The 10,653-nt window shown below is 41.6% G+C and overlaps 1 long non-coding RNA gene across 2 annotated transcripts; it reads left to right on the top strand.

Moving 5' to 3' along the window:
- Nucleotides 1-5,674: 5,674 nt before the first annotated feature.
- Nucleotides 5,675-9,995, top strand: LOC132369168 (uncharacterized). 2 transcript variants are annotated; one of them, XR_009504275.1, is made up of 2 exons: nucleotides 5,675-5,909; nucleotides 8,619-9,995. It is a non-coding gene; the product is annotated as an uncharacterized LOC132369168 (long non-coding RNA). The 2 variants fall into 2 exon arrangements; XR_009504274.1 differs by lacking the exon at nucleotides 5,675-5,909 and adding an exon at nucleotides 6,019-6,106.
- The last annotated feature ends 658 nt before the right edge of the window (nucleotides 9,996-10,653 follow it).

Below are 10,653 nucleotides of genomic sequence, written 5' to 3' on the forward strand. Positions count from 1 at the left end.
ACCTTAGTCATAGTAGATACGAAAAATGAACAAGTTCTAGAAACCTGCTGTGCAACACTGTGCCTACAGATAAAAATGCGGTATTGTATACCTGACTATCGGTTAAGAGGGTAGATCTCATTAAATGTTCTTACCACAATAAAATGAAGTATAATAAAATAAATATAACAGTAGGGAAGTACATTATTACAGTATTTTAAGAGGCAAACAAGCAGGACATGGATCACTAACATACCTATCAGTAGAATTAGCAAAAGTTTGAAAGGTTTGTTACTTACAGTTTACCAGGCAGGGTAGAATATAGCAGGATCCCGGGGGAAGCAAGCTGCTAGCTCTGGAAGGCAGACATCCCGTGGGTGATATTGCTGTAAATGATCCCGGAGACGTTTAGGGGAGGAGTAGGGGAGGCTGCTGTAAGTGTGGAGCGGCACAGCTGGGTTGAGTCCAAGGGGTAATTCTGCATAAGAGCTTGAGGAGGGTGCTGAGTCCTCTTTAGCAGTGAACTCCTGGGCTGGGGTGATGCCATCTGCTGCAAGGTCCTTTCCGACAGTGAGCCAAAATCCTTTTTGAAAGGTGGTAAATCCTCTGTACCCTGGTTCATCTGTTTTGATGCTGGAAAGCCCCACGCAGGGCTGCCAGGCAGCGGATATTCTCTCCGCTCTCAGGTCCCTGGTGGTCTGGACAAGTTGTTCTGGCAGGCTCAGGTTCAGGTGGGGAAGCAGCCCCTCAGTTTCTGAAAAACAACAGCAAGGACAACAATGACCACCACCACCACCAACACCGACAAAATGACTCCAGTTCTGACTCCAGTTTGTTACTCACTCTATGGTCATGTACAAGAGATTCTGAGGTCCATTTAGGAGCAAATACCCATAGACGGTGTTTCGAAGGATGCCAAAGTTTTCATCCCTACACCTTCTTCTCCAAAAGCCTCTTGAGTCAGGTTCCTGCTCCACAGTCCATCATCACAACTCTATTTCTCCACTGTCTAATTTATTTTAGTTTAAATTTTAATTTAGCTAACATTTTAAATAGAAAAAAATTCAGAAAACTCATAAACCATAACATAATAAGCACCAGTGAAAAATTTCACTCTCTTCACCGTCATCTTTCCCATTTCTCACAACCTCAGCTCTGCCATAAATGATTTTATTCATTTCCTGAGTTTCATTGTGAAAATACAATTACTGTATATATTTATATTCCTAGTTCTCCTTCTCTAACACAAAATTATTATACTTTGCTTTTTTCTCTTAATATATTCTGGAACTCTTTCCAAATAATATTCAAATGTCACCAGTGAATTTTTAAAAAATAGGGTCTATGGAATTCACATCAGCCTCTAAATTCTTCCTTATAGCAACTGTATTCCAATGGAATACTTCTAATATTGTTGCAAGTCAACCAGTGAAAACATCTGGGAGCTTAAATAGAGGAAAAGGCTCACGAATATAGTTCTCATATTGATGACTTCATCATACAGAAAGGCAATAGGAATTATTGTTTTTTTTAAAGTTAAAACTCCAGAGAACATAAGTTTTGCAATGATTTTTGAGTTAAAGAAAGGAACAAGGGGACTTCCCTGGTGGCGCAGTGGTTAAGAATCCGCCTGCCAGTGCAGGGGACACGGGTTTGATCCCTGGTCCGGGAAGATCCCACACGCCACGGAGCAGCTAAGCCCATGCACCACAACTACTAAGCCCGCGTTCTACAGCCCTCGAGCCACAACTACTGAGCCCAAGTGCCGCAACTACTGAAGCCCGCATGCCTAGAGCCCGTGCTCCGCAACAAGAGAAGCCACCGCAAAGAGAAGCCTGCGCACCGCAGCGAAGAGTAGCTCCCGCTCGCCACAACTACAGAAAGCCCGCATGCAGCAATGAAGACCCAACACAGCCAAAATAAATAAATTCATTAAAAAAAAAAAGAAAGGAACAAGTGTTAAGTTTAACTGAAGGAAGAATAGGGTGGGAAGGCTAGAACAGAGATGTTAAATCTCACTGTGCATAATTTTAAATTGATCTGGGGGAAAACGCTTTGATATTAGAAGTGTAGCTGCTTGCCCTGGTGCCATGCCTTTGCCTACATCCACTCCTGACAAGCAGAAGCAACCAGTAAAAATGTTTTTGGTCTTTAGTTCTGGTGGATCGTCTGTATGTTTAGTTAGAAATAGGCTTATATTGCTATTTAGTGATTTGCCACCTTTAGACATTACGCAGTTGACTCGAACAAGGCTGTGGTTGGGGCACTGTCTCCCCCTGTGCTCTCCTCCCCGTATTTATACTGCCATTCGCCTAGGTCCGCCATATACCTCTGCAACTTTTAGCTATATACTTTAACTTTCATTCCCTTTCACGAACCTCTTGTTCCAACAATCAGAAAGATGAAGACATTAGCACTACTATCCTTTCCTCATCCTTCCTTCTTCTTTTAGATGAAATTTTTGTCAAGGATGGGAAATATCTTACAGGAAAGAATCAAGAACAAGATAAAATGAATGGAGGTATTTTGTGACCATTCTCATTAATTTTAAAATTGTGACTTGAATGGGGCATGTGAGTGAATTCTTTTCCCTTAAAGATGACATTATACCCTTTAAAGAGGTAAAATGCCAAGCTAATGGATAAAAGCTTCATAACGATCTGACTTGTGAATAGGTAGATAGGCACAATAACAGAACTTGGGGGAAACATAATCCAAACTCTAAACCTATGGAATCTAAATTCTTTTATGACTCAGGAATGAGATCTAGGTTTTCCCTAGAGCCTTCTTCCTTAAGACATTAGCCTAATGTTAGCTTACACAGCTCACAAAATACAGGTATTATTGGAATGATTTCCGGACCTAAAAGAGAAGCTTTTATTCTTCCTTTGAAGAAAGAAGAATATGAAATAACATATACATAGGATCATTTTTCTCCCTGAGGAGGGAATGGGATACATACAATCCCAACCTTGATCCCTAGAGTCCTTTAAATAAATATTTGCCGAATGTATGGGTTTAGATCTGTAGTGGATTAATAAAGGATTGGGGGGAAATTACAACTTTTAGAGCTTCATCTTAAAGATAATTAAACTCCGTCGAAAATGCACCCATTGCCACTTCACAGAAATCTGGTCTGGAAGGACTGCTAATCCGATGCAGGATGGCACTTCCTCTAATTTTACATGATAGTATCATGTTGGAAAAAAGTGCAGCCACAAACTAAAATGCAATGGTTTCCGGTAACTTAGTATTTTTATTTCATACTTAGTGAAAGAACACTTTCAGACTTAGATGCAGACTATTATGTATCAATCTTGTGCGTGCATAAAAAAGGGAGATATAAGTAAAATTGGTTATGGTGTTCCCCCAATTTCTTCACTTTCCAACTTTTCTAAATCACTTTTTGAAACAGTTGTTGATGGCTGTGGTTTTCCATACAGTACTGTCTTTTGTGCCACCAAAAGTGTTGGTGGTGCACCAAGCCTTCAAAAAGTGCTCCACTTGGGGCTTCCCTGGTGGCGCAGTGGTTGAGAATCTGCCTGTCAATGCAGGGGACACGGGTTCGAGCCCTGGTGTGGGAAGATCCCACATGCCGCGGAGCAACTGTGGCCCGTGAGCCACGATTACAGAGCCTGAGCGTCTGGAGCCTGTGCTCCACAACAAGAGAGGCCGCGATAGTGAGAGGCCCGCGCACCGCGATGAAGAGTGGCCCCTGCTTGCCGCAACTAGAGAAAGCCCTCGCACAGAAACGAAGACCCAACACTGCCATAAAAAAAAAAAAAAAAAAAAAAAAGTGCTCCACTATCAAATCCGGGATTTTTTCCAAGCTGCAGATCCTATTCCTCAAGTTTTGATGCCAGCACTTTCTTGATCTATCCTGAAGAGTTCAATGGATGGTTTTCAGGTAACACCCAGGACTCATTTTCCTTCTTCAATGATTTTTTTGGACTAAAACGTAAGAGCAGTTGTAACTGACTAACCGTACCATCAGGAATAATAACTATGTAATTTCACTTTTTTTGGGGGGGGATGTTAGGCTTACTATTTAACTGTTCAGATATAGGTTTCCAAAGTGCATTAAGAACTAATGTACTTGGTGAGTAATTCAGGGCTCCCACGGTTTAATAGCTTGTAGCCAGTGCCATATCTCTCTTTTGTAAGTGCCAAAATCTCTTTTTGGTCTTGGGAAAATCTTCCCTCTTTTTCTAAGAAAAACTCCCTTTAAGTCTGAGAGACTCCTATGTCTCTCCCTCCTCTTAATTCCTCCTCCTGTTAATTCCCTCCTCTTAGGGTTGTGGGCTTTATTATATTAAAAAATGCACTTAACTCAGTTGAAATAAGGACAATGTGAACAGCTACATGCAAGTTTCTATGTGTGGAGGGAAGGACAACTAGGTTAATATAATAGCCACCTGGCCAATAATATTGAGACCAGTTTGTAAAATGCACCCCGATTTCAGAGATGTTAAAGAGTGAAAAATGTGTGTGTTAGCATCTGTGAAATACATCATGTCATGGTGGCTGGGTTAACAGGTGATGGGTTTTCTTTGATCAGTTCCAAGGCTGGGATTTGGAAAGGGCTTGCCTTAAAAGAAATCAGTACTTTTTGGTGTGTTTAAAAAATCTAAAGGGGTTGACGAACGAACAGTTGCAATAGCCCTCGTTTAAAGCAGGGGAGAAAGTTGTAACAGGGGGAAAGATGTAGTGGGGGAGGCAGGAGCTGAGAATTACATAAAGAATGGAAACTACGGATGCCAAAGCAATGGTTAGGTTTAAAAAAGGGGAGGGGGACAATGTCACAAGCTCACCAAAAAAGCATAATGATAGTTATGGCAAAGAGCAAAGTAGCTCATGTTGAGATTATTTTTACGTAAGACATAAGCTCTCCAACTGGAGGCCCTCTCCATTTTAGGTATGATAATTTTCCTTATGACAGATTATGATATATTTAGTACTGTGATTGATTTAGGTTTGTATCCATTATACACAAAACTGTTTTTGCACACCACTATATTTGTAGTGAGTGGTACAGAATATAATTAAATGACAGTAGATTCTGGTCAATATTCGGAACCCTTTCACATGCAATGCAGGTCTCTGAATACCTAACTTCTTTAAACCTCACTTTTCTCATTTGTCCAAGGGGGTCATAATAGCGTTCGTCCTAAGATCCTATAAAGGGTTGCTCTGAGTATGAATTGCAAGAATACACACGTAAACCTTCAACACGGTGCCTAGCACAAAGTAAGCGCTCATTAAACAGCAGCTTTTGTTAGGTGCACCTCATGTGGGAAACACACGAAAACAGCGCGAACGACTAGCTCTCTTAGCTCCATTCTCTACAGTTCCTATGTGGCTTTGAATTGGCAAGCAATTTCTATTTGGTCCCTCAAAGGCTAAAACCTTGATGTCTACCCTGCGCTATGAGCCTAGTCATTTGGGCTGGAACACGTTTGATTTCACAAGCTCCGGACTCGGGCCCTGACCCTGGAGGAAGTGTTTCCTTTCAAGATGTGGGGAGGGGACAGCGCGGCGGGAGGAAGGGTACTCCAACCACCAGGGGCGGGGGCGGGCAGGGGGCGGTCCCGTGGCTCCTGCGTCAGAGGGGCCCCTGTTTTCGCACCTTCGTTGACGTCAAACCTTAATGAGGGCTGCAACGCTACATTCCCCGTGGATGTCTACGTGGGCTGAGTCGTGACACGGGCCCCGGGTCCTGCGAGTGACGCTCTCGCTCTGCTTATCCTCCCGCACTGGCGGGAGAGACGGTGGCTCCAATTTCTGGCTCCGCGGGCGGCGGGCGGCGGGCGGCTCTCTGGACAGCCCGGGGGTCTGGGCGTCGTGGTGGATCCGGAATAGGAAGGGAGCGTACTCCCTGGGTCCTTGGCCTCCACCCAGGCCGGGAAGGAATCAGGGCGGCCTCCACCGAGGTGAGAACGGCCGCAGGGCGGAGTGGGGGCGGGGCGAGCGCGGGAGGGGCGGGGCCGGGCGGCGCGCAGCAAGGGAGACGATCGCGGGCTCCGAGAGCGCGGCCGGGGGTGGGGCCTGCTCGTCTCGCTCGCGGGGTGGCTTCTTCTTCCAGACGGACGCGTAGACTGCTCGCCCGGCTCCAGCGCCCGCTTCGCAGGTCCTTGGCTTCCCCTCACCCTGAGTCCCTTTCTGCCCCTCCTGCGTGAGCGGGGCCGGCGTCTCCGGGCCGGAATCGAGGTGGCTGGGGCGTGGGTGGAGGTGGCGCGCAGGCTGCTTTGCCCGTCTGTCGGGGGCCCCAGGTCGGAGGGTCTCGCGGACTAGGCCTTGGGCTGGGGCTGGGGAGGAGGCGGCCTGCGGAGGTCGGATTTAGGGCTTTGTACCCGCGGGAAGTGCAGGGGCACCTACGGGGCCGAGATCCGGAGCCACCTGTCCACAAATCCCTTTCCCCCAGTGCCCTGCGTTGTGTCCAGCTGTCCCCAAATCTAGCCTTTACCGGCCTCTGGCGATCAGAATTTATTTTGGAAACGTTAGATTTTTGTGTTAACAATCATTTTACTATTGTCGTGCAACAGTTGTGTAAATCTGGTCAAATTACGCCGTTGTTATCACGTGCTCCTAAGGCCCTTTCCAGTTCCTAACATTTTCCGGCGCGATGAATTTGGCAGCGCTTGGAAGAGATACTGACTCTCACGGAACTAAAACGTTTTTTACCCCTTCAAATTGAATTTTGTTTACCTTTGTTTTTGTTTTTTACAGCAATTATGTACTATCGGGGGGAAAAATCGCTGAAAAAGCTATAGCAATCTCATCCTCAAGAGAGAGTCACTATTAACAATTTGGGATACATAAACAGATATTCGTCTTACATAAATGGGGTGCTAATGTGATCTACTGTTTAATACATGAAGGACTTTTTCTATATCAATGCATAAACATCTTTCCACTGCCTTCTCAACTTGTACTGATTTGGACCCAAAGCCTGTAAAGCAAGAATTTTCTTCTCCCTGAACCTTGACCAGTGGCCAACCTTAGCAAAGAAACTCCTAAAAGATTTAATAAAATATCACTGCAGTGGCCAAGATGTTGGATAGAAATAAGCTGAATTCAGGGTAACAATCATTTTCTATGAAGTATTGTTTGCTCTGCTTAATAATTTGAGGCAATGTTTTTTTTTAAATTGCAGTTTTCAAACCATTAGTGAATTGTGAAATTAATGTAGTGAATCATAACCACTAGTTTCATAAGCCGAAATAAGATAACATAGAAAATACCAGAATGCATTACCTGTAATGAAGATATTGTTTTGTGAAACTTTTAAAGTTTGCGTGTGTGTGTGGTGTGTGCATGTGTGTCTACATATGCTGGATTGTGATATAAAATGTACTGCTTCCCGTGTGCCATGCTAATCAAATTTGAAAGTCACTAACCCAAGGTACTGTCAGCACTCATCTCAGAAAGGGAGGGGGAAAAAAAAAAGAATGGGAGTGATGATGCAATTAAGTTTAACAATAGTTCTACTTTTTTCTTTGGAACATTTGACAGTGTTTATTGTAGCAAATTAGATCTTAATTATTTGTTTTCACCTAATATTAAAACAATCAATTAGCATTCCTGAAAATACAGAGAGAAAGCCTTTTAAAGAAGTTCAGAGGTTAAGAGCATAAACTGCTCAGATTGACCTAGGGTCAAATCCCAGCTACACTGGTTATTTGTGTGTGACCTGGAACATGATAGTGCTTCTCTCTGAACTTCAGTTTCTTGATTTGTAAAGTGGGAGTTACCGGAACACCAACCTTATAAGGCTGTTTGATATTCAGATGAGATAATGCATGTGAAACTGTTGATTTAGTGCCTGCACAGTTTAAGTAAGTACTCACTACAAGTTAGCTATTAAGACTGAACGGAGGTATCCAGGATAATTCTTGTCACCAGAGGTAAACCCATAGAAGGTGGATAATCCAAAAGAGTGGGAAATTGAAAATTAGTTAATAATGTTATAAGGAAAGGGACACTGAATTAAGATGGTCTTTTTATGTCATTTAGCCATTGTTTTGTGACTGCTCCCCAATTGTTTTTCTATTGCTAGAAAAGTAATTTAGATTATCTTATTCAGTAGACCAAATGCCCTTCTATTGTCTTTACTTATTTATTTATTATTGAGCTGATGTCTCTATTGTCAAGCAATTGAAAAATATTTCCCACAGGGATTCTGGGTTTTGTTAGCTCTTATTCAATACCACTGTCAGCTTGAGAAACTCACACACTTATAATTCAAGGCACTTCAAAAATGTGTTTATTTATCTCTGCAGTAGGTACAGATCTCAGGTATGCAAGAAACAGTCCTAAAAAAAAAGCACTTTATTTCTATTTGAGACAGTTCTGCTGAAGTTATCTCAGGCATTTCAAAGATCTCTCTTCACTGCCCCAGATTGGTTTTGCAGTTTTAAATGTTACATAAACCAATGAAATAAGAGTGTAAGCATTGTCATTTTATATAGCACTTTATTTTTATGAAAAATATAAATCAAATGCTTTGGCCTCAAAAAAAGGCTGTTGCAAAAGCACTTAATTGGGTATCACAACTGTAAAAGGTTGGGGGAAATCTTAAACATTAATTGTAATACTTCTCTCAGTTTTGAAAATGTCTTTAAGTTCTTATTCTGTTTTAGAGGAACCAAAATGGAAATGTTACCGAACCGAACTTGGGTCTGCTCGCCCGCTGCACAGCAAAGCCAATCTACTGACACCGGGTTGTGGTGAAGGAAAGTACAGCGTTTATTTGCAGGGTGCCAAGCAAGGAAAACAGGCAGCTCGTGTTCAAAAGACCCGAACTCCCCGATGGCTTTCAGGGAAGGGTTTTTTAAGGCCAACATTTGGGGCGAGGGTTGCAGCTCGTGGACTTTCTTCTGATTGGTTGGTGGTGAGGTAACAGGGTGATTTTTTGGGATTCTTAATCATTAACCTTTTGGTTCCAACCAGTCTGGGGTCTGCCTTCTTGTTAGCATGTAGTCACCATCCTCCACTGGGTGGGGGGGCGGTCTTAGTTTCTGCAGAAAAACTCAAAGATATGCTTCAGATTGTTATGTATATCCCTTGAGGAGGAACTAGGACTCTGTTTTACCACTGAAATATTGTTTAAGCTATCATTACTTTTCTTGCCTAACTGCTTTTCCTTTGTTTCTGCATTCCCTCACTTCCCTAATTCGTAACTGTTTGAATCTGCTTTTTGGAACCAGGGAAGGCCTAGGAGACTAAATCCTTTTTCTACAAACAAGAAATGGGGGACATGGAGGGGCTTTTGTACCTGGGAGGGCCCCACAGGGTCCTGCTTGGTCTCAGTCCCCCCTTTTCTTTGATACTTCTCAATCCTAAAGGGAGCAGGGGTGGGACAAGAAAGGGAATAAAGTTTTGGATAGAGAGGTTAATCATAAACTCGTCAGGGGAACTTGGTCTTAGGGGTACTTGGTTTCAGAAACTCCTTGCGGGTAAATCCTGATGTGTTTATGAAAATATGAAAAAAATAAGACTTGGAACTCCAGCTGTCCTATCCACAAAAAGCCCTCAATGAAACAAAAAAGTCTATCTTGACCTTATATCAAACATGTATTCATTTGTATGTTTTAAGTTAGATAAAATATTAAGGTTATGTGTGTATGTATTTTAAAAATCATCTTATTGGCCAATTTTTAAAAAGTTAACTCACCAACTACTGGGTCTTATCAGATAAGAGGGCTTTTATCTTACACTGATAAAATGAAATAGTATGAAATAGTATGCAATCTTTAAACATTCTGTTTGGAATTATATATAATGTCATATAGAGGTGCTCATCATATATGGTTAAATGAAAGAGGAGACTATAGAATAGAATGGGTAGTACCATTCCATTTTTGTAAAAAACATGTTTAGAACAAAGAAGAATATATGGCAAATGTAAATGGTGGGTAGTGGAATTACAGCTGATTTTATGCTCTTTATTTCTTAATTTTTATAATTGTACTATAATTTTGTTTTACTTTCATAATAAAAATTAATAAATTAATAAATATCATAAAATTAATAAAAGTCATTTCTTAAAGAAAAAAATTAATGTGTGTTTTCCTAATTTATAAGTATAAATAAGACTAAGTCTTTGCTCTAAGGGATACTGACTCTTTGAACTTGGATGTTTTGGGTATTAACTAATTCTCCAATATTCTAGGAAATAGTGCTGAATAGTTTAATAGTTATATTCCTTATCCTATGAAAAGCATCTTTGAGTAGGAAAGAACTGTTGTTCCAGAATTTTCTTAAAGCACTCCTTGAGTACACTGCTTTCCAAAAAATTTATACACTGCCTGAAGATATGGTCTAAATCTTTAGTCTGCTTTTAAATCCTATCATGTTAAAACTCAGTCTACTTTTCTTGCTTTAGTGCCCCTTAAATTCTTAAATGAAAACTTAGCTCCAGATGAATTTGTCAACTAACTATCTCCAAAAATATCTTGTGCTTTCTTGCTTTTATACTTTGCTTCTTTGTTACTTGGAATAGCTTTTCCTGACAGTTTTGTAAACAAATTCTACCCAGTTTCCAATGTCCAGTTAAAAAAACCATATCCACTGTGACATCCCTGGTTCCTCCAGCTAAAACTGAATTTTGCAGCTAAACCTATTTGTACTTATTATTTGTGCCTAGGCATTTCTCAGATACCACCTGATATTTTT

The sequence above is a fragment of the Balaenoptera ricei genome, chromosome 7 (genome assembly GCF_028023285.1).
Source record: "Balaenoptera ricei isolate mBalRic1 chromosome 7, mBalRic1.hap2, whole genome shotgun sequence".
Classification (NCBI taxonomy): Eukaryota; Metazoa; Chordata; class Mammalia; order Artiodactyla; family Balaenopteridae; genus Balaenoptera; species Balaenoptera ricei.